The 24649-nt window shown below is 42.0% G+C and overlaps 1 protein-coding gene and 1 long non-coding RNA gene across 15 annotated transcripts in view; one reads left to right on the forward strand and one right to left on the reverse strand.

Moving 5' to 3' along the window:
* Window positions 1-24649, reverse strand: part of LPAR1 (lysophosphatidic acid receptor 1) — a 356091-nt gene that overhangs the window by 103866 nt on the left and 227576 nt on the right. For 2 of the 14 annotated variants that reach the window (XM_034664252.1, XM_034664251.1), the window contains exon 2: window positions 14188-14317. The exons of 3 other annotated variants lie outside the window; for them this stretch is intronic. The gene's annotated coding sequence lies outside the window, so the exon portion shown is untranslated. Of the gene's footprint in view, window positions 1-14181; window positions 14318-23107; window positions 23375-23608; window positions 24013-24649 lie in introns of those variants that run through there. 9 more of the 14 variants (XM_019796714.2, XM_019796717.2, XM_034664253.1 and 6 more) reach the window with 9 other exon arrangements.
* LOC117803003 overlaps window positions 22927-24649 on the forward strand; it is a 47631-nt gene continuing 45908 nt past the window's right edge. Inside the window, exon 1 of the long non-coding RNA XR_004626533.1 lies at window positions 22927-23088. This is a non-coding gene — a long non-coding RNA (uncharacterized LOC117803003). The remainder of the gene's footprint in view (window positions 23089-24649) is intronic.

Below are 24649 nucleotides of genomic sequence, written 5' to 3' on the forward strand. Positions count from 1 at the left end.
TGTAGTTCAAGTCATCCTGACTGAGAAGCCCATCCACGGGACCCACCTGCTCTCCTGTAATTAAATTGAATCTCATCCTTCAAACACTTGAAGGTGTAGCAGGCAGATGAACGTAGCAGTCAGGTCACCCGTCTCTTTCTTTTCTTCATTTCTCACAATGCGTTTCACGCTTCCTTCAGAGAACTTTCTACTCGCCACTCAGCTATTCTCAAAGGGTGACAGCTAAAACACCTGACAATACAGAACCCTTGCTGGATGGTTGTACCCAAGCCAAAAGACGGTGAAACCAATCTCTCATTTGCACTCATGTCAATCGTCATCTAGGAGGTGTACAGAGAACACACTGCAACGAAAGAAAGTCTACAATTTGGTGTAACAGCCATTTCAAATGGACCCTGCTTCAAAAAATGCTACTACCATGAAACAGAGAATTATAAAAATTAAAGCTCTGAAATCCACTGTTTCTCAAAGCAAATGTGGTCCACCAATAGAGTTTGCTTAAAAATGCAAAGTCCTGGATCCTTCCCAGGTTACATGAATCAGAACCTGTGTGAGAGGGCCTGGGACTTTGAGTTTTAAATATTCTCTGGTGACTGTGATGCAAAGTAACAGGTGCACACCAGTGCCCTACCCCATGATTGCTAAGCTGCTGTTGCTTGACCACACACATCTCCCTCACCCTCTCCCTCCATCTCCTGGCAGTCCACAAAGGCAGAAACGAAATGGCCAGTATGATCTAACTTGGTTTCAACTGTGGCTCAACTAGGATTAGAACCAAATAATGGTAATCACTTCTTTTGGTTCCAGTCCAAGCTTGTCCCTAAAAGGAGAACAGCTATCCAGGATGTAGTAGGAGAAGGAGGAGAGGGGCCGAGTATGAGATGGGGCTAAATCTGGGGAAAGAGCCGAAAGCAATTATTCACACTTTCCTTGGAGGTAAGTGGTAAAAAGCTGAGAAACCGTTCCATGCAGAGGAACCTGCCAAAAGGGAGAGAAGGAAGGAAATGCCAAGCAACATAGAAGGGGAATTCCTGTGACTGTACGGGACACACCAGTAGGATTCAGCCCGTGGCTTTGTGAAGGTTCTGTTGTTTCACACTTAGAATGTTGTCAAGTTCTCCTGTCGTCAAACGAAGCTTTATGCGATTTAGAAAACATTCTTCCCCAGGTGAGCACACTCAAAATCAAAGTCTGCGTTTGCTGCAGCAAGAACCAAAATCCAAGAGTCACTTTCATGTGCAGAGATGAGGATCAAAGTTATTTCCTCAAATATCAAGGAGAAATCCTGACCCTGAACACAAACTGTGCCCATCACAATTCTTTCTGTTGTTTTAGGTCCTAGTTTTTCAAACTACACTTCATTCTCCTGCCAAATACGGATGCAAACTGCAGACAAAACATCTTACCACAAAACTAAATGTGAAAATGCCCGGGACCAACAAATCCACAATAAAGGGGGCTAAAGTCCAAACCCGAAATGGTAAATGTAATAACGATGACCCTTACCATGTGGTAAAAGATGAATCCAATTAATGTTACCTTAAAAAGAATTTCAGTAACTCGTCTCTTTCCTGTTATAACTGCCCATGATAGGCCTCAAAAGCCAGCAGTTTGGTGGAGACATTTTCTGACCAACGTACCACTTCACCCTGTGTGAACTCTCCGAACCAAGCATTCGTGGATTCCATAATCTGTCAAACATTTACAATTACAAGGGGATCAATAAAAAAGGATTTGTCATACGGTTGCTTTCTAGATTGTTCCAATTCCAAAGTAACAAAGGAAAGGAAAAAAACAAATAGTGACTCAAAAAATGACATTCTGTTAAATCATGAAAATGGAGGGAACTTAAGGATTATCTAGTAAATCCCTCCGCCCTCCATTCCCTCCTCCAAACAACTCAGTCATCAAGCAAATCATTATCAAGGGCAATTTCAACATATTCAAAAGTCTGACCTCTCTGCCTAGTCCCTCATTACCCAGAATCGTCCCGGGACACTTCAAAATCCCCCTTTCTAACTGGAACTGGACATCCACACAGCTGTTCTCACTCACATACAATATATCTGCCCTTGCATGTCAAGTTCCCAGCTTCCCGTCCCTCCATGCCCCCAGCTCAACAGCCCTGTCCAATCAAAATGCCACAGTCCATCCCCTGAGCTCTCCACACACCAGCCTGCTACCTCTCAGGCTCCTTTCTGCCCCTTAACACCCCAATTCTGATTACACTCCAAACTGCCTGTTCTACTCCCATTCACAGCCTCCAGGGGTCCCGTGGAGAAAACCAAAGGACAGAATGAAGATGTCACTACTAATCAATGTATTCTAATCTCAGCAGAGCCCACAAAGGCAGCCGTTAATGCTGTCACTTCTCTCTGCTCTCTTCCATTTCTCATGGTACTTCTTCTAAGCCTTTAATACTTTCAAATAAACTCCATAACTTTCACATCCATCATGGAGAAATCAGTAGGCATCAGGCGAATACCCCCTTTAAGTTCGGCCCTTCCCCTCCTGCTCTCCCCTACTGCCCACCACCTGAATAATCTGGAACATTTTTTCACATACCTTCTCTGGCTCACCCACTACACAGAGCCTAGATGATGCCTCTCGACCCTGGATGCCCACTAGAATCACTAGGTAGCTTCCCTGTTAAGAGCTGAACTGTGTCCCCCAAAGATTAATTATGTTGAAGTCCCAACCCCTAGTACCTCAAAATCTGCCCTTATTTGGACATAGGGTCCTCAACAAGGTAATTAAGTTAAAATGAGGTCATCAGGGTGCACCCTATTCCAATATGTCAAGTGTCCTTACAAGAAAAGGAAATTTGGATGTGTACGCGCAGAGGAAGATATGAAGATACAGGGAGAGGGTCGTCTGCAAGCCAAGAAGAGAGGCCTCAGAAGAAACCAACCCTCCAACACTTTGATCCTGGGACTTCTAGACTCCACAACTGTGAGAAAAATTTCCATTGTTTAAGCCACCCAGTCTGCCGTATTTTGTTATGGCAGCCCTAGCAAACTCATACATTCCCATGCCCTCCTTACTCTCTCTGACTTCTCCATGTTGGTGAATGTTTGGTGATTCCATTATTACTCCTCACCCTCCTAAATATCTTTCACCTCTGCCTCCTTCCCTCCAAACCCACTACCACCACTGCCTTAATTCAGGCTCCCGTTATCCCCCTAGGATATTCCAGGCACTTCCACCTCCCATTTCTCTTGGCTGTGTGGAGAACCATCTTCCTGAAACAGCAATCTACCAGGCCAATGCTGTTTCAAGCCCTCCCACAGTTCCCTACTCCCTCAAGTCAGACCTCCTGGAGAAGAGCATACAGGGTCTTCCAGCTATTTCCTGCTTCAGCCATAACCTCCCTTGCTCATTAAGTTCCCTCACTTTGGATCCACCTAGAACTTCCCTAACACATAATGCTGATCCCTGCAACTGCCTGTACACATTCACTTGGCTCAAGGGGAATAGCCTCCCTTGTCCAAACTCTATTCCTGGCAAACACCTATGTCATCCTTCCAGTCTCAGCCTCAGAATCACTTCTCAATGACACCTTTTATGACCCTCCTCCCCACCCAGATTAATTACTACCTCTTCTTTGCTGCCTCTGAAACTTATACAATACTTCACATTACACCGTGACCATACTTTGGTAGGTGTCACTAACACAAATACCCATAGAACCAACCAGGTATCATAAATCAATGAAGTATCTAACAGAAAATGTCTTAAATGTGTATGATACAGGAACCATGCTTGTACTAGACCCAAACATAATGACTGCTCGCGGTCTTACCTTTTAAAACCATGAACTAAATAAAATGCATAAGGAGCCAAGTTCATTTAGCCAAAGGCACACGATGTCAGGGCCTTCATTTCTCTTCCTTCTACTTCTTGAGGTGGAAAAAGCTACAGACCATGCCTGTGGGTATTTTCACAGCCTGACTACCTGTGGTTCATAGTCTGGTCCATGTTCACTCTGCCCTCAATGGGACGGACGCTTAAAGCACACAGATATACACTTCACTGATTACAAGGAAAGGATGCAGTGTTGAGCTGAGCTGTTACTCAATGTTTACCAAAAATATTTTGTGAAAAATAACATTTCCAGGCACTATCTTGAAAGGTACCGAGCCCACTGTTCCACAAGGAATGTGGAAGGTCTATCCTTGGACACAGCCACACCAGCAAAGAGCTACTTGTCTGAACTATCTTGCTTGACTCCCATAGAATTGCCTTTCTGAGATAAGCTTTGGCATTACACCCTTGACCCATATTGAGCAACACTATTTTTTTAACCCCACTGTTATATTCATTATAAACATTGTGCTTGGAGACATTGTTAATTATACTAACGTATCTGTTTCAAGAACTATAGATAAAATCTTCTCTCCTCCCAGCACCATGAAGAGTTGCATCCTCTCCTTAGCCCTGATGCTCACAGGTTGTCCAGATCATACAGCTGATCATGTCCCCTCTCCATGTCACCTACTAGGAAAAAGAGTGAAAGGTGCGGTCCTTTCCTAATACATGGGTAGGACCCCTGAAGGGGCCCTCCATCTTGGTCTTTGCTTGAATTGGCACTCTCTTTTTCTTTCTGCATTTCCTTCCTGTGCATATTAAACTTTTTTCTTCAGGAGGGAAATACACAAGTAACTAACACAGTATTCTCAGTTAGTTCCCACCTCTACAGATTGTCAGTTTTTTAAAAACGAGGCCTACCTTCTCACTCATTTTGTATCTCTAGAGTCTAATAAGCAATCATTTATTGTCAAATTGAGTTACATCACCTGTGATTACTTCCAGTTATGGATGAAATGGTAAACTACCTCCTTCTTAAGGAAGGTCATTTAATTTCCCCAGGAAAATAAAAGTGGCCTCTGTCCTTAATACCAATGGCATCTAGAAGGCACTACGGGGACTAGTTTCAGAAAAACACAGTAAACAAGTACAGGTATAAATCCTACATAATTTTTAGTTATTTGCTATCCATTTTTAGAATATTTGTTCCATTTGCTAGTAGTTAACCAATTCTTTTGTAGAAGCCGATTAACCAGGAATATTCCACAATCAGTTGATATGGTGAATGCAGTTAAAACCAAAATATTTTATGGCATATTAAAATCTGTGCATTCAAAGAGAACAGGACCAAGGGAAACCTCAAGAAAATGTTCTCTGTTAGACTATAAAACTGTAGGGGAGTGAAAATATCACCACAAAGGAGAGAAGTATATCCCCTAGTGAGGTCAGATGAGTTCCACTCAGTGTCATCCAGGACTGATTATTATTAAAGCTTGTCACTCTGATCATTTTCCAAGTTCTACATATCCACATTTATACAAATTTCAATCTTTAAATTTTTCTGAAATTCAGCTGTCTGTCGTGTGAAGTGTTATCATTGTTTTGGAAAGTAATTTAATCATTTCTCATCACTAGTCATAAAAATCATCCTTACTTTCGAGGCAGTAAGCCTGTAACTAGGAATCTACTCTAAAGAAATCATCTGAGGGGTCCCTGGGTGGTGCAGTCAGTTAAGCCTCCGATTCTTGGTTTATGCTCAGGTCTGATCTCAGGGTCTTGAGATCAAGCCCCGCATGGGGCTCCACGCTCAGCATGAAATCTGCTTCTTTCCCCTTTTCTTCTGTCCCTCTCCCCTTTATGCATGTGTGATCTCTCTCTAAAAAAACAAGTCTTAAAAAAAAAGAAAGAAATCATCTGAAATGCAGAAAAAGTCTTGCGCACAAAGGTGTTCACTGAAGTGAGAGGTAGAGCTGCTGCTGGAATTAAGGTCACCTCTAATTAGGATATACTAGCAAGACAAAGGATAGTATATTCATTGTACCCAATAAGATTTTGCCCCCATAAAATGTACCAAGAGATTAGAAGGAAATATCTCATAAAAAGTTGACAACCGCTATCTCCTAGTGGTAACTGTAGCTAGTTTTTACCTTCTTTATATTTTTCTTTGATATCTACAATGAACACATATTACTTGCATAATTTTAAAAGATTTTTAGAAAACTTTTTTTTAAAATACTTGGAAATCATATGATATTACTCTCAAATTAGTGGTCCCACTCTTCATTAGTCTCAGAAAATAACATAAGAAGCCTTTGGGTGCCATGTTTTTTAAAATAGCAAAGAAATGAGAAAACTAAACATCCAAAAATAGGACAATGGTCAAACAAACAACAGTTTAACAACTTAATCTGAATGAATTACTATTAGGCCATTAAAAAATATAATTATTCAGACTATATGGCCACACCTAACAGTATACAGGAAATGGTCAATAGATGCACAAAAATAGACACATAGTTCTATAGAATAAAACAGCCCACAAATAAACCCATGCTTATACAGTCAACGAATCTACAGCAAAGGAGGCAAGAATGTACAATGGGGAAAAGACAGTCTCTTCAACAAATGGTATTGGGAAAACTGGACAGCTACATGCAGAAGAATGAAACTGGACCATTTTCTTACAGCATACATAAAATAAACTCAAAATAAAGACCTAAATGTGAGACCTGATACCATAAAGTTCCTAGAAGGAAACATTTTTCTAACTATGTCTCCTGAGGCAGGGGAAACAAATGCAAAATTAAACTACTGAGACTTCATCAAAATAAAAAAGCTTCTGCACAGCAAAGGAAACAACTCCAAACAAAAAGAAAACTTACTGAATGGGAGAAGATATTTACTAAGGACATATCTGATAAAGGGTTAGTATCCAAACTATATAAAGAACTTATACAACTCAAAACCAAAAAACCAAGTAACCCAATTTAAAAATAGGCAGAAGATATGAATAGACATTTTCCCAAAGAATAAAGATGGGCAACAGACACATGAAAAGATGCTCAACATCACTCATCATCAGGGAAATGCAAATCAAAAGTATAATGAAGGGGCGCCTGGGTGGCGTAGTCGTTAAGCTTCTGCCTTTGGCTCAGGGCGTGATCCCAGCGTTCTGGGATCGAGCCCCACATCAGGCTCCTCCGCTAGGAGCCTGCATCTTCCTCTCCCACTCCCCCTGCTTGTGTTCCCTCTCTCGCTGGCTGTCTCTGTCAAATAAATAAAAAATCTTAAAAAAAAAAAGTATAATGAAATATCACCTCACACATGTCTGAATGGCTAAAAATAAGAACACAAGAAACAACAGTGTTGGCAAGGCTCTGGAGAAAAAGGAACCCTCATGCACTGTTGGTGGGAATGCAAACCACTGCAGCCACTGTGGAAAACAATATGACGTTCCTCAAAAAAATTAAAAATAGAACTACCCTATGATCCAGTATTTACCCAAAGAAAACAAAACACAAATTCAAAAAGATAGATGCATCCCTATGTTTATTGCAGCATTATTTGCAATAGTTACGATGTGGAAGCAGCTCAAGTGTCCATATATAGATGAATGAATAAAGATGTGACGTACACACACACACACACACACACACCACACACACACACACGAGTATCACTCAGCCATAAAAAAGAATGAAATCTTGCTATTTGCAACAACATGGATAGGCCTCGTGGGTATAATACTAAGTGAAATAAGTCAGATATTCACATGATTTCACTTGTATGTGGAATTTAAAAACAAAACAAAGAAAAAGAGACAAAAAAAACCAGACTCTTAAATATAGAGAACTGTTGGTCACCAGAGGGGAGGTAGGTGGGGGGATGGGTGAAACAGGTGAAGGGGATTAAGAGTACACTTATTGTGATGAGCACCGAGTCATGTAGAGAATTGCTGAATCCCTATATTGTACACCTGAAACTAATATAACACTGTATGTTTATTATATTTGAATTTTAAAAATTAATTAACTTTTTTAAAAAAGAAAATGGTCAGGAGAAACAAAAACACATTTGTTAACTCTAGGTAGAAGCAGACCATAAAACAGACCACAGTGGAAATAGTCCATAAAATTAACAGGATTAAATGAAAAATATACTACATTAGGGAAGTGCAAACATGAGTGGGTTTGTTTATTTAAATATTGCCATAATGCAATGGTTTCATAATGTCTGGTTTCAGAAAATTCTTAAGCGTTTTAAAGACTATTCTAATCCGTGTTTTTCTATAAAAACATTTTTTAAAGGAGTTGAACGGTTTTAAATACTTTAAGATATGTTTACTGAAAAATTTTTATTAGCTGAGTTATTCCACCATCAAAATGCGACAGAAAAGGAAAGGACCTTGGTAAGTAAATGATTAGGTCAGTGCGTTCTCTGTATTAGAATTAGCCTCAAACAGTCCACTAACCTCTGTCATCACAGCAATGGACACGCTTAAACCTTTTTTCCCAAAATTAATGGAATGTTAAGTATGTTTTACAGTAACTATTACAGGAATAATATATTTAGACATGAAACCTGAGCTGATTCTTGCTCCTAGAGAAGGTATTCTACAAGGTCCCTAATCCCTGAATCAGATAAGAATTTGTGATTTGTGGTCTTCCCCTTCGAGGTGGCGAAATGCTTGAAGAGTTGCCAAGACTCCATTTCCCAAGGTCAGGGTGACAAAGCCCTGCTTGAGGGCTGGCATCCCCCTGAATAAGCAGAGATGTTCAAGCAATGCTACTAACTCTGAAGATAAAATTCCTCCCGGGAGCTTTAGATTTCTGTCTACACAGCTTCTCTCCTACAGCCATCAAGAATGCCTTTCCTGAGAACACTAGGCAGTACATGAGAACACTCTGTGCCTCTTCCTGGCTTTGCCTGCCTTGAACTTAACCTAACTCCATGACTCCAAACCCTTCTGATTCGCTTATTTCTAGCACTAGCCTTAAGCAATACCCGTGCCTATTACCTGCCTGGATTTATGCCCAACCTGGATCCCAAACGCCAACTACATGACCTGCCCCTGCCTTGTCCCAGAGCAGGAGCCCTGAGGTCCTGGCCAGGTTTCCATACAGTATCAGCTTAAAGAGAAGATAATTCAACAGCAAATAAAGGAATATGAGCTGATGAATCAGCACCAAAATACACTACATAAAATACGCACAGCTACCTGAACTTCTTGAATAAATATTATGAATGAGGAATTAGATAAAGCTCAAACAAAGCATGCAGCTTGTCTTTTTTTTCTCTCAAGTATATGGTACTCGAAAAGAAGAACAAGCGAAATAAAGCACTAAGTAAAATAGTGACTTAAAATTCTGAAATTACCAAAAAAATGTACTTTAATCAACTGATGTAATACATGTGTTAGAAAAATGGAGTCATCAAGTACTTTTCTTCTGTTCCACATCTTTATCAAATATTTCTTAAACTTGGGATAGTCATTAAAACTGAATTAGTCCTCCATGTGATTCCTTAGCTCTTTAAATCTCTTGGAAATAACATCGCTCATTGCTCAATAGGTCTTTATAAAATGTGGATTATATATAACTTAGACACTGCACATTTCCCCCAAAGCAAATACTCAGAAAATAAACCAAAGATAATGATCTTTCATCTTCACGGACTCTCAAAGGTTAAAAAAACAAATTTAATTTCAAGTATGGGCAAACTGCAAACCAGAACTGTAAAGCCGTAAGGATCTGCTCAGGAAAGTCCTAATCTTTGCCCATCCGTCCATGTGGCCAAGAGAAGCACCAGCCCTGTTGTCCAATGAGCCTGACCTTAAAATACCCATAAGGACGTAAATACCTGGAGTTCTCCCCGCATTTAGCTTGAGCCTGTCAGACGACATTAGCTCAATGGCATGGGGTCATCAATTCTTCAAACATTAAACAGCCAGAGCAAAGTTGAAAATAAAAAGTATAGAGTCACCGAATATAATGAGAATGATTAGTGCAAACTGATTCCAAGTCCTCTATTTTTAATTTTTTCCTTGAGTACAGTGGACAATGTTACATAAGTTTCACGTGTACGACATAGTGATTCAACTTCTCTCCAGGTTCTGCTCTGCTCACAAGGGTAGTTCCCATCTGGCACCACACAACGCTCTTCCAGGATCACTGCCTATATTCCCTGTGCTGACCTTTTATTCCCATGACTTAACTCATTCCACAACTAGAAGCCCGTATTTCCCACCCCCCCTTTACTCACTTTGCCCATCCCCCCCCACCTCCTTCTCTCTGGCAACCACCCGTTCGTTCTCTGAATTTATAGGTCTGATTCTGCTCTTGTTCGTTTGTTTTTTAGATTCTGCTTCTGAGTGAAATCATATGGTACTTGTCCTTTTCAGTCTGACCAAGCCCTCTATTTTAAGGACCTGAAGGCCTGGAAAGTGTGGGTACGATCAAAGGCCCCACAGAGAGTGGTGGAAAAACTGGCACTTGACTCCTCATCTCCCATCTGTTTCAGGTAGTGTCAAACTCACTTGATGAATTTCCAGTTTAACATATTTTCTTTTTTAAAAAAGCTCTTCACACAGCTTTAGAAAAGGTGAGGGGAGAACCCTCAAAACCCTACTGTAGCAAAATAAGTGGAAAAAAAAAATCCTCACAGCAATAATTCCCAATTCCATGATTGGAAACAAAAAACAAAAAACACTAAGAAGCTATGAAACACTCACCTCATCACCTGGTCCTCACTTACCACAACTTAATTTCAGTGTTTTACTTTCTTCTGAATTATGGGTAGTTACTAAATTGGTAACAACCCTATATGAGTATTTTTTTTTAACCCAACTAAAACTGCATCTACATATCCAGGCAGAGCTTTACACAGTCCCTAATGCAGAGAAAGCCTTCAATAAATACTAGCTGTTTTTAGCCATACACAAAATTGCTATAACATAAAACGGCTTCAACATATACCTACACCTATCTTCCAAAAATATGCTTTCTATTCCTACCTGAATTTTATTAAGTTGGGGGTGGGGGGGAGTCACAAAGAGGAAGGCCCATTAGGTATCACAAAAAATTGCCAACTCACCAGACCAAAAGGCCCACCTTCTGTCCATCATTCACTTCTAGTATTCTATTTCGCTTCTATGACTCAATTCTTCCATGACTCTACAGTCCCATGTGTGCACAGCCCACCTCAGCCCTGCAGAGTTAACCCCTTCTCATTCTGCAGATCTAATCAAATGTCACTTCCCCAGGGAAATCCTGATTCACCCCAAAGTCAGATAAGGTTCCCCATTTAATCTCTTTTGAAAGTCCTTGTTCATTTTCCCTTCTAATAGTCATTGTATTTTGTAAGTATATATTTGAGTGATCATTTGGTCAATATCCCCCTTCCCACTAGACTCCATGCTTCATGCCTCCAGCGATAAGGACTGCTTTATGCGCTACTCTATTCCCAGCTACCAGCACAGCAACCGGTATTGTACATAAGAAGACATGTTGAATAGTGAATGGCCCTAATTCCACATAGAACAGCAACAGATCCGATCACTGTTTTCAAAACTTCTGAGTTATAACTAGCACTTTTTAATGAAAATGAACAGACCATAATAGAAAATAGAGGAACAAAAAGTGTTATAGTTTTCTGTTTGTAGTTAAGCTTCATGAAAGTTGTTTCATTCACGTACATAACCATTGCTAACCCCGGGGCATAGTCAAAAAAATGTTGAAAGCCACTAAACCCGATGTCCCAATACAACTCCTCCCAGCTTCCCATTAAAATGCTCAAGAAGGCGCACAAAATGGCAAAAATCAGCAACAGCACTAGAAAGAGGGGGGAAAGCCAAAATCAAGCCATTATTTCCACTACACTCTGAAAGATGGATATGCAGCACATTCTTGGAGCACATAAATCTGCAAGATGCACACTGCATCTTTTGAACTTCAACAAGACAGATGCTCTGATGAATGTAGGAAAAATCCTGAGTCTAACTCAGGAATGCAGAAGATGCCATTGGCTGGATAAATATGAAGACATCCCCCAACTACACAGGAGACACCTTTCAAGGCAGCTAAAGCAAGGGGCCTAATGGCCCTGAGAGCTAATGATGGTCAAAACAGACACATACAAAAATATAGTGGCAGATTTTATTACAGAATAGAAGACAAAAATCTGAAGTCTATACTTATAATTTCGGAGGTAAAACTTACAAAATTTATGTATTAAATGTATAATGGAAATTGGGAAGGGGAAAGAAGGCAAGAATAATTAAGGCATTCTAAATTCTTTGCTGTGCAGAGGAGTGGGATCAAAGTAATTTAGTTCTTTGACTCTGAGAACCAGAGAAACCCAGGTTTAGGAATGTATTTGGAAAACAGAGACAACCACTTGTAAAATTGAAAACTAGACTGGGCCAGTTCAAAATACTATGGATGCACAAACAAACAATACACAGAGAGAGAAAATAAAGGCAAGAAGCATAATATTAGATTGAACCATACAAAACCTGCCATTTTTACAGGTCAAGAGCAATCAACTACTAACAATTTCACATGACTGAACCTATCAACAATGAAAATAGTAAAAGCTAATATATTCAGTGTACCAAACATTTTTAAACCATTAATTCATGATTTGTGTGTGTGTGTGTGGTTTCCTTACATATAGAAATCTGTAGGCTTAAAGACATTATGCAATTTATGTAAGCCCACGTGGCTAAATATTGGTGGAAAAAGGCAAGCCAGTCCTTTTTGCACAAGGCTATGGTACCTTTCATAACAAAGAGAACACTTAAGGGTAAGAATTAGGTTCAAATATGTTGGTTGTAACAATAAATGTAAACACCATACGTTTCCTATAAGAAGTATGTTAAAACAAAATCCAACTAAATGTTGTTTATAGGCAAAAATACATTAAACAAAATCACACCGAAAGTTTAAAATCAGAAAGGATGAGTGAAGTCTTTTCAGACAAAGACAAAAAAGAAGATTGGCTATATTAATCTCAGGAGAAAAGTACGGCGTGGTTCCAAATCACAGAGGATTATTTTACATTAATAAACATATAATAAAGGCCCAACAGGAATCTTTATTTAATATTATGCTAACACATAGAAAGTGCTATAAAGAAATTGACAAAAGCCCATTTGTAGATAGAGACTAAAGGACCATTAGTCAGCTCCAGCACAGAACCAGGGCAAAGAAAATGTGAATATTATTAGAGTGGCTGAATTAATAAACCTATCTATACTTGTCACATAGAGAAAATCCTGCTCTTTTCAAGCAGCACAACACAAAACCCTCAACTGACCAGAAAGAGAAACTGTACAAACCTCACTTAGTTACCATGATAAATGTAGTTTATGCAAAAGTTTACATGTATGCAATATAGCAATAATCAGCCATGTCACATTGAACCACCAGTAGCATTCCTGATGGAGTCAGGTATTAACAAGGATGTTTACTTTGCCTGTATTGTTTTACACTTTCACAGCATTTTTCTTAGCACAAAACAGAATTTAAGCTAGGTCCATTAAAAACATTGCTACCTTTAGATTGAAAATTCCTCCTCCCTCAAGGACAGGCAAAATTAGCAAAGATACTGCTGATAATTCAAAATTGTTGAAATTAAGTACTATGTATCAAAAATGTGAAAGCTGATCAATCTTCACCCTCACTCAATTTCATCACTTAAAACAAATGACCTAATTTCAACTCCTGAAGTGAGGCTCAGACTTTTGATTTCCCTAATTTTTTTCCCAATCAAATCACCCCTTCCTTTTCTCTATCAAGGTCTCTTTTCCTCTTCCATCCTCACCTCCCAGTTTCACTCAACTAATTCAACTCATCTTTCCAACCTCTGTATAAATACCACTTTCTTAGAGAAACTCTTCCCACCCTCCCAAAGCTGGTCTCCCCGCAACACTCTTCCAGGACGCCCTGCTTTTCTCAATCATTCCAACCGCACTGTCAGTTACTTGTTCAAGGCTGTCTCCTTCACTAGACTGTAAATCCCAAGCACTCAAGACCACAGGTTATGGACTAGAACATGCTCAGTATATTAATTTTTAATTAAAAAAATGTCCATTCAAAAGACCTTTTCCTCAGAAAATCTGAGTCCTACTTTATGCAAGGGACCTTACTAAGCAGTGGGAAAATGGCAGGAACTCTAAGAAAAATTTTAAAAACCACTTTCCCTTATTTAAGAAGTCAAAAGAAAATACAATGGAGGAAAGAAAAAAAAAAACCCATCAGGCATGTCGGATAAATGGGAAAGGTCATACAATTTTAAATGCAGTCATTAGGGCAGGCTGTACTAAGAAGGTGGCATTTGAGTTGAGACCTGAAAATGGAAAGAGAGCAAACATACAAATACCAGGGAACAGAGAACTCCAGGCAGAAGCCACAGTCCGAGGCAAAGGCCTGGAAACCGCAGTCCACTGTGGAGATAAGCTCACCCACGGAGACCGCTGAGAGGAAGTCTGGAGCTCTGGAAACACCAGCACCTAAAGATGGCAGAGAAGCACACACCCTTTAAAAAAAGAGAGAGAGAAAAGCAAGCAGAGATGGGAAATAATTAAACATGATACATATGAAACATGGTGACTACCATGTCATCACTGGAAATTAAAAATTTAAGATTTTAACAGCATGCATACTTAGGGCATAACACAGAATGCTATTTGGTAGATCAAATATTTGAAAAACCCTAAGAAATGATCCCAAAATGGAATGAGGAAGTTATTCTCAAGGGGTAGCACTAGGACTGAGTCTCCTGTACTTTCCAAATTCTAAAATGACCACATACTGTTTTTACTATCAAATGGAAAAGAGTGGAATTTTATAGAATCATACTGGCCTAGAGAGAAAGCGACTAAGAACAATTTATCTTTGTTCTAGCTCACATGCAGGAAGCCATGCCAATATAATTATACAAAATAGAAATACTCTGTTAATTAGAAAAGGTTTTTGTGTGTGTTTTTTTTTTTTTTAAACCAAGTAAACAGCAAAGTTATATACTATATCCTACTTTTACCTTAATCAGGCAAGGGAAGCTTACATGTACTAGACCAGATTTTATAAATCCCCATGACAAACCTGTTGGGGCTTCTATAGCTGGTCTTTAGGCTACTGGGGTTTGCAGAGTTGTGCTGAGTTTCTCAGCCTGTCTCTTGTTGTAGCAATGACAGTGATAGGACTCTCATTGCGGTCGTCATGCAGTAAATTTAAAAAACTATATTTTGCAATTCCTCTCAGACCCCAAACTACCACTAGTCTTCTAATTAGTTTCAGAATTGTCTTTTCCTTTGCTGGAATGGATTGTTTCAGGAGCTTTTATGCACCCAAAGGAACATCAAGGTGGAACTCCATCTGCTGTATCATCCCAGGACCATCTCATCAAGAGAAGCCATCGTGGCTGCTCAGTGAATGTGTGATAGCCCATAAGACTATTTCGATCACCTGCTAGAAAGAAAAATAGCCTAAAGAACCAAAATACATCTTGTTCTTGTTAAAACACTGAGTATATTGACGGTGAGGGCCCCTTTCACAATGTATGTGTACATCAAATCATCACATTATACGCTTTAAGTATCTTACCATTGTATTTGTCAATTATACCTCAATAAAGCTGGGGGGAATTTTTTTTATATTTTCAAAAAATGAGTATATACCAGTCTTCTCACTCTAAAAGTTCTCTTCAGATTATCCGGTAAATTTCACTGGTATTTACTCTGACATATAACAATTGCTTCCTAATACCGCCAAGCTCAGACCTCTCGGCCAAGCTTCAAACTCCAATTCCAGCTACTAGCTGCTCTGCCTCACACCAACAAGCCTCACTGGAAGAATTCTTATACTGTCACGTCCCATCTGCTAATGGCATCGACATGCCCTTTTCTTTTTTTGGTCCCCAATGCCTTTGCCCCCTTCTACTGGCCCAAGACTGACCCAAAGCATACCACCACTCTGCCACCAACCCTAACCGGTCGGTCATTCACACGCAGCGCCTGGGCTTTCTACGCTTCCGTGTGGAATGAGCTTCTCAGCCAACCTGTGCACGGAGGCCAGTATCCTGCTGCAAACCCTGCCTCTACTCCGAGGCACGGTTACTCTCTCCACCCTCAGACGCTCAGAGGGCACTTTGTTTAAACCTCAGTTTAAAATATTTATCAGTGTCTGCCCAATCCTAAGCATTTGTTTCCACAGCTCTCCATCTTTATGAGCTACTTGAGAGCAGGGACCATAATTTCTTGATGGGGTTTTTTTTTAATCATTTTTTATTTTAGTGTCCTGGGCCAAGCATAAGGACTTAACCATGGAAGTGCTCCAAGATTTCAGCCGCGTGAAACTGAATTGATAGGGTCTCAGAGAAAGTGACAAGGGAACCAGTTTCTGCTGAATTTGGAAGTCTGTTATCCTGCCCTAGCCTTTGAACTTTAGGTCTCTGTGTCTCCTCCAAGGACAGCAAGCAGTTCTGTATGGAACGACAATAAAATACTGAATACAGAATGAATGCCTCATTTTCTTGATGGGACAATAACCCCGCTCCCAACAAATCACAGCCCAAGATGGCAAAGCAGCCCCTTCACAAAAGGCAATTCTGTTCCAGCTGTGAGTCTCCCTTGGCGAGAGCCTTCCACCCTTCCCGTCTGATTACTGCCTTTGAGGAGGGGTCCTCGCTTAACACTTGCACCAGGAAACCTGCCTGGAATAAGGAACTCCACCTGTCTTCTGTGTTGGAGTGCTCAATGGGCCCACCGCAGACGCCTTGTTTTCCATCTAACAAAAGATTCGCAGAAGCCAAACACGTGCTCCGCAATGCCCCTCCTCCCCCCACCCGAGACCCAGATGAAGCAGCGTCCTTGTGAGAATAACATTCTCTGCAATGATATTTGTTGTCTCGGTTGTCACGCAGCTGGAAATAGTTTTCTTGTTCCCTGTTCATAACAGCCAGACAGTCATCTCTTTCTGCTAGAAACCTCGCTGAGTAATACCATACTGCACTGATTCAGGAAGAGCCTCACGTGCTCCTGGGACTTCAAACGTCTGAGCCACGGTGGCAGCCTTCAGAACAGACTCTAGAACAGAGGCAGGAGCGAGTGTGTGCACACACAAACAGGTGCCTGCGTGTATAAACTGACCTGCATGCACACATATAAATATATACACACACAAACAAGTTGGCAGATCTGTAGGAGTACAAGGATGGAAGGCCACGTAACAAATTGTGGACAAAGGAGCTATATCACATGCTTAAGGTTAAAGGGGCTGAGGGAGGTTGTTACATTTACTTTAGACAAATCTATATTGTTTGAATCATTACAAAATCCACATCTTTTTATAAATTCTTCTGATTAGAACAATTTCTACTGTGTTCATTCCCTCGGTGATCTAAACAAGTAAAACGCATTAACGGCAAAGTACAGAGATAGTGTAACCTCAAAATAACTCTGACTCCCCCAAAGAACACTAGATCTGGATTATTCCAGTAAATCATAAACTGAATATAGAAACTCAAACAAAAGTTGGGTCAAAACGAATATCCAAAATGAGGGCATCTGGGAGGCTCAGTTGGTTAACCGTCTGCCTTTGGCTCACGTCGTGGTCTCTGGGTCCTGGGATCAAGCCCTGTGTTAGGCTCCCTGCTCAGCGGGGAAGTCTGCTTCTGCCTTTCCCTCTCCCCTTCCCCACTGCTCATCTCTAATAAATAAAAATCTTTAAAAAAATTAAAATATCCAAAACGAGATGGAAGCCAAGGTTACAGGTAAGACACAGCTGCATCTGTCTCCACACTTGAAACAAACAGGTAAATCTCAGCAAATCATTTCAAGTTTATGACAATGAGAATACCCGGCTCTGTCTCCTTCTCCTGTTTAAGAGGGAAAGGCTAACGTACCCGAAGCCACTGAGACTCAAATGGAAGAATAATTCAACGAGCATGCTCCATATTTGAAGCATTTCAAAAGAACTTCCATTAAAACAATATGATAGAATGAGAACTCCCTGAAAAGGAACCTTACCCATCTTGTTTTCTACTGTTTCCCAGTATATGGTAGTGCGCAACAAATATCTGTTGACTATGGTACAAATACACGAACAAATGAAAGATTAAATTAAGGAACAAGTAAAAGAAAACTAGAATTAGCAAGCAGATAATGTCAGGTCTTAGTCACATTTCACAGATGTAAAAAAAGAGAAACACTGACTTACCCAATAATAACAAATCTGGAAACACAAAGCCTTTTGATTCCCTCTATCTTGATCTCTTTTTTCTCTTTCAGGTTCCTTGATTTATCTCCTAGGGTCCTTCCAAATCCCAACCCTTCAGCAGTCTTCCCTGACCACCACCACCATGCCCCTGAAGGTCAGGTGTCCCCGCTCGGTGCTCCCATACGGCCACGCGCTTATCTCATTCATCTCGCTCATCATACCTGCTACACCGAATCACCTGTTACACCGAATCCGCTAACATGTCCGTACCTCCTAGAGGGCAGCAGTCCTGCCCGGACTCCCAGCACCGATTACCCAGCACAGTGCTTATAATACAGCAAGCAGTCACTTCAGTGCTGCTAGAGTTGAAGAGAACTTGTCTCCTCTGCCCCTGAATTGTTTCTCCTTCCAAAGAGCCAGGACTATCCTTCTTTTAGGGCAGAATTTCAAGAATGAAGGCAGCTTAGAGACTGGTCAAGGAGAACCACTTAAACATACAGAAAGAAAACCCAGGATGACAGATTTACATGAAATCACATCTAGTCCATTGTTTTGATATTTAAGAAAATGGATAAAGGGAAACTTGCTACAAAGAAATGGTTCACAGTAGCACTCCCTACGGTAGTGAGTCCTAAACCTTCAGAGGTATAGGCACCTATGATGGCCAAAATGAACAAAATCCCCTTTAATAGTTTCAACCTGGGAAATCCCCCAGCCACCCTGCCCAAAGAGACCCATGACCAGGTGTTGTGCGTCAAACTTTCTTTTTCTTTTTTAGAGAAAGAGGCTGGTTTTGAAACTCTTTTCCCTTATCTCCATATTAAATACAACAAACACAGCCTGATGTAGCTCATTCAGGCTTACACATGTTTGCTTTAGCACCGGACTAAAGAGTCTGCCCTGTCTATTCTAGCACTTTCTCAAAAACAGTACTACAAAAATTAAAAAAAAAAAAAAACTATAACCTAAATCCATGCACACAGTACAACAGTCCTCCTTCAATTCTGAAAGAAATTTGAATTTTACATGAACTTCAAGGTTAAAGTTTCTACAGCACCGATCAGATGGCAGCCGCTAACATCAAAGTTATCAGGACAATTTTCTTTGCCCCATCTCCGTAAGTCAGTAATAACTATGCTACTTTGAAATCATACCAACGTGAAGGAAAAAATGTCAGGGCATTTAAATAAAATCACAATCCCCACCACCCTCTCTTACTTCCCTCCCTAAGAACCAAAGAAACAAAAAAAAGTATCCTTCTAAGAAACAGAGTATACTAACCCTGGGCTCCTGCAAAGTAACTGAACATGCCAAACCCAAGTTCCCTTGCAAAAGATAAAAACAAACTGGTGGGAGGATCCTTCATTCAAATTGTATTCAGAAGATAGTAAAAAGCAGCTGATCTAATCTCCTTTTATTAAGGCTCCACAGTAGCCCAGCCTCTCCAGATGCAAGGCAATTAGAAGACACTTAGCCAGACCAGCTCCACCTGTGACATACAGCTGAAAAGCCGTCCACTCCCACCTGTGACATGCAGGCATTGTGGTACGAGAAGAACCGACAGAGCGGCCGAATGCCTCTCTCTCAGGTGGACCCCACAGAGATTCTTCCTATCCGAGAGGTTATGAACTAGACACCTCAGCTCTACAGTTCTAGGGAGGAAAAAAAGCAGATGACCAGAAGGGAGGTTCTTAAAGAAGTATAAATCTACACCATTAAGCGATTTCTTTTGGAATTACATTTAAAGGATTTTCGGGGTTGGGTCAGCCCTCACTGCAGTACCCAAAGTACTGCTCTCTCCCCACCTCCTCCCTGGATCATCTCCTCCTCCCCTTTCCAAGGGCATTAGCCCCATTTCAAAACTAATAATTCTTTCTCTACTGTATGACAAATATTCAACCGCTGTGGTTAAATACTATGTATAAGATAAACAGGGTCAAGAATGTTGGTTGCCATTAGAGTCATGTTTAAATTAGCATTAACTAGCAGGCCCTTCCCTAAACAAAACAAAATGCTTTCTTGGTCAGCTCTGTGCCTGGAGAGTGATTTTTTTTTAACTCACATGCCCAAAAGTCCTCACGAACATCATTAATTTCTGCTAAATTAAATTTCTCCAAAGACTACTATCTTTGGGAGGACTGTGGAGGAAGAAACTACGTATCGTTTATTCTATCATTTTTATATAATCTGGATAAGCTGACAGCAGTGCCCTAACATTCATGAGCCATGAATTACAATTAAATGTTAAAGAATCAAAGCTCAGGCCTGTCACACATTTCACCCCTCACAATGCCCCCAGCAGGCATCACCATGGTCTTCCTGCATTGGGGGGGCTAATACCTAGCCCTTCCCAACCCCACGTAGCACAACTTCTTAAAATAACATCCAAGGTCCCCCCTAATTTACCGCCTGCTACCTTTCCACCCTTCATTACCCCAGACTCCAACTACGTCTTCATTCTCCACCATTTATCTTTTAAGAGACGCATCATTTTCACCCTTCCAGGCCCTTCTGTAAAGTCTTCCCCAGAGTCAGAAGTTCATTTTCCATTCCTGAGCGTGCCAAGGGTTCTTGGATTCTGCAGCCACCACCTAGTTATGCAATCCAGCTACTATGTATTGAAGTTAGCTGCCTGTTTTCCCTCTGCACTGCCGCTCTTTCTAAAGCCTCCTTTTTAGCATCTTTGTGTCTGTTTCTATAGGAGGAATTCAGTAATTGCTTATTCAATCTCCTTTTCTCCCAACCTTCTAAGACATCCATAATAGTTCTCCACGAGGTATTTAAGTAATAACGCAATGGGGGGGGGAGTAATATGATATGTAAAAACAAGAAACCAAATAGTATAAGGCCAGAGTCTTAAAACCAAGAGACTTTAAACCAAGAGCTTATGTTCCCAGTTTTATTACATCACACTTCACTTTTAAAATAAATCATGTTCCTCAAGTGTGTATGCATATGAGTACCAAAAAAACTAAAGGAAGACAAGCCACACATTAAGCACATTAAAAATTTGACCTCAAACTTAATTTTAAGTCGTTATTTGCTGAACACTTGGAGCTTCCCAGTGAAAATGACACAGTGTATTCTGCCCAGATTGCAACTTTCCTTACTAAGCATCTGAAATAAGGTTCTTGGCCCTAACAATCACAAACTTCAGACTGAATGTCATTATGTATCAAAAAGACCTAGCAAGTGAGAGTTTTACTTTCTTTGAATTTCCCAGTTGGTCTAACAGAACAGTTTCATTCAGTAAAGCCTCGAAAAAAAAATCTATGGTATAATTTTTTTTAAAAAAAAAATGAAATTTCTGTTTGGTAAATATTAGCTTCAAACAAAAATAGAAGTTTCCAAACACAAGTTGGTTGAAAGGGCTGCCCTTCCCATCTCTGTATTTTTCCCCATCATTCACAGGGAAACTGAGATCTGCTGAGTGCCCATAGCACGGGGCAGCTGCTGAGCCTAAGAGACACTGATGCAAATGGGAAGTTGGGCAGGTCCCACAATAGAGATCACCCTCACTCCAGATCACTTTTAAGGCTAAGCATGTTCACTCACTAGAATAATGAAAGATTAACTGGGAGTGGGGGGAGTATTATTGATGCCCTTGTGGAGGAGTTGAGAAAAATAGAGGAAAATCAACCCCCAGGTCAGGTTCCCCCCCCCAACCCCAGGAATCCCCTACTGCAGGTATTTTTTTTTTCCTACCTTTGCCCTCTTGCCCTCTCACTTCCCTTCTGGAATAACCCATTCACACTTTACTCTCTTCCTACTGTTCTAGCATGGGATAACCAATGGCCGGTTTCTAATTACTTGGGGGGAGCTGGAAAGAACAGCAAAGATCATTAAATCCGTCCATTTTCCAGATGAGTAGATGAAGGACAAGCTGACCTGACTGGCTAAGGTGGCACCGCTAGGGGACGTGGCGAGCACAGGGGCTCAGATTATGACAGCCCACTCTTCCCTCCTGCCAGGCCCTTCATTCTGCCCATGCCTTCCCCCTCACGCACTACCTCTTTCTTGTTAGTTTCTTTATCCTCAAATTAAACCTGTCAAGTAAAACACAGTCTTAACATACTTACAATGCTAATCGTTATTCACAATTTTGCATTTGAGGCAAATTTGCTCACTCCTACCAGATTTAGAGAACCAAGGACAGAAACAACTAGATGGTTGTGTGTGTGTGTGTGTGTGTGTGTGTGTGTGTGTGAATACAATTTAGTTCGGTCCAAACAGTCTTAACTCCAGTATACACCCTTTTCCCTCGGGGCTTAATCTTCTATTTGGCAAGGGAATCACCTCCTAGGAGAACTTAGGTTTCCCAGTGCAGTCTCCCTTTAAGCAGAATAGCAGGCTTTGAATCACAGACCACTGACTTCACAGTTATGCTTACACTGGGCAAATAACACTTATGCAAATAGGTGAAAAACACGGACTGTTAGAGCCTGAAGGAGCAGAGGATTTTATCCTAATAACTGCAGTTACCTGTTTCCAATATTCAGGTTTGCAAATATGCACCTATTCCAATGCGAAACCGTGAAACTTTAACAAGCGAGCACTCACTGAAAACCCACATTTATGAAAAATGCACACATCTCAACAAACGAGAAAAGAAAGATAAGTAGCGACAGTGAACAACAATCTCAGGTCCCAGACTGAAGGCAGCAACAAGTCCTGGATGCCGTCATCCCTTACACATCAAAAGCCAAATGGCAGCAAAGAAAAAGCAAGAATAAAATTTAAATCCATTCATAACAAACTAGTCCTACACAAACCAAACGAGCCTGTCGGTTTCAAAACCACCAACTCTAAGCCAGGTCCCTCCCTTGCCTTCAATTTCCCAGTTACTTGCTGAGCGTGTTCGTTAGGCGGCTGCACAGAAAACTAAGTTGAAAGTCCGCAGCTTGGGAGAGACTAAGGAGTTGTCCGTGAGAAGCTAGGGGTGCGGGAGCTCCGCGCTGCTGGGCACGGAGAATCCTGGCGTTCCACGTCCACCCGGACCCGGCTTTGGGGTAATTTCGAGCCCTCCACCCCCTGCAAGCCTTCTCGTGCTCCCACCCAGACCCAGGTAACCCGCGGCCACCTACGTGTCACTTGGGCGGGTCCGGGCCGCAGACGCGGCACAAAGCGCGGGCCCCGGGGCGCACTGACCTGGCCGGGGGACGAAAGGGCCGGCGGCCCAGGCGGCTGCGGCAACTTCCCTCCCGGGGTTCGGTCAACTGGTTGGCGGCGGAGGCCAGGAGAGCCTCGCCTCCTGCAGGCCAGCTCGCAAGCGCGCACGCCCACCCAACGCCGACACAGGCGAGCGCGCGCGCGCACACACACACACACACACACTTACACTCGCTCGCACAACCACAAAAGCCTGTCTGCCCCGGGACAGTGCGAGCCGAGCGCGCCCTGCGGCGGCGCAGGCGACGCGGCGGCCACTGGCTCCGCGCAGGGGGCGCCGTCCCCCGCGCCGCGCCCACCCCTTTACCTGCGCCNTCCCGTCACTATCTTTCCCACCCTACCCGCAGCCCCGCGTGACCCACCCGCGGCGGGAGATCTACGGCCCCCGTCTTGGATGCTCACCCTCCCGCGCTCACCTCAGCGCCCGCCAGCTTGCTGGGCTGGGTGGGCTCCCCCACACGGTGCATTCTCATTTTGTCGCTCTACTCTTCCCACTCGAAAAGCTCTGGAAAACATCGCGGGCCCGCAAAACCCCTGAAGTATGGCCTCTTTCGGAGTTGAGTTTCTCAACTTTGCAGAAGACGCAAAGTTTCTCCCAGCACAGCCTTTCACGGGAGGCTGCAAATGACCAAGCGTCGACTTTTCTGCTAGAGAGGTGCACACGGTTCTGTTTCTGGGTTTTCCATTGACTCGGTCTGCAGACCAAAACAAGTGTGACTGTGCTCCCCTAGGTCTCCTCAGCCAGGATTATACATTTCTCTTCCGCTTTCCCAGTGAAACATTGCAAGTGCAAACTATCAGTTTTAGGAGAGTAATTAAGGGCGGGGAATGCACACCTGGAGGTGTGGGCGGGAGCGGCGCCGGACGAAGGCCTGGGGCACCCACCCACCCCCCGCTTCCCACCCTTGGCTTCCCAGGATTTCCGGAGTTTTGGCAATTCTCTGCCTCTCGCTCCGCTGCTAAAGCCGTCACGCATCCAAAGTAGCTGTTCAGGAGTAAAAGCTGAGTGCGCTCCTGCCTGAGAGGGCACGTAGGAGACGGGGACAGCAGTGGGGCAGGGGGACTCGCTGGGCAGCACGGATAACTACGTCTGAGAAAGAAACGCACAACAGCGATGGGGGGCTGCGCTGGTGGCAGTCACCCGGTAATCTCCAGCTTTCGGAAAGGAGAGGTCCCTTTAAACCGCAGTGGGCGGGGAGGGGAAGACTTCTTGTAAGGGATGGAAACTTTTCAAGCTAACTTTTTAAGTTAGGTGTGCTGGTAACAGAACGTGACCATCTCCTGCCCGCGACTGCTGAAAACTTTGTGTTGCCCTGTGGTTTTCACAGGATGCTCAGGGCTAAGATCTGTCCGCTAGTCAATTACTATCTGAAGCAGTTTATTTTTTTAAAATAATCTTTCAAATCCCCCTCTTTTTTCCTTTCTTTCTTTTTTCTTTTTTTTTTTTTTTTTTTTAA

The sequence above is a fragment of the Ailuropoda melanoleuca genome, chromosome 7, assembly GCF_002007445.2.
Source record: "Ailuropoda melanoleuca isolate Jingjing chromosome 7, ASM200744v2, whole genome shotgun sequence".
In the NCBI taxonomy this organism is placed as follows: domain Eukaryota; kingdom Metazoa; phylum Chordata; class Mammalia; order Carnivora; family Ursidae; genus Ailuropoda; species Ailuropoda melanoleuca.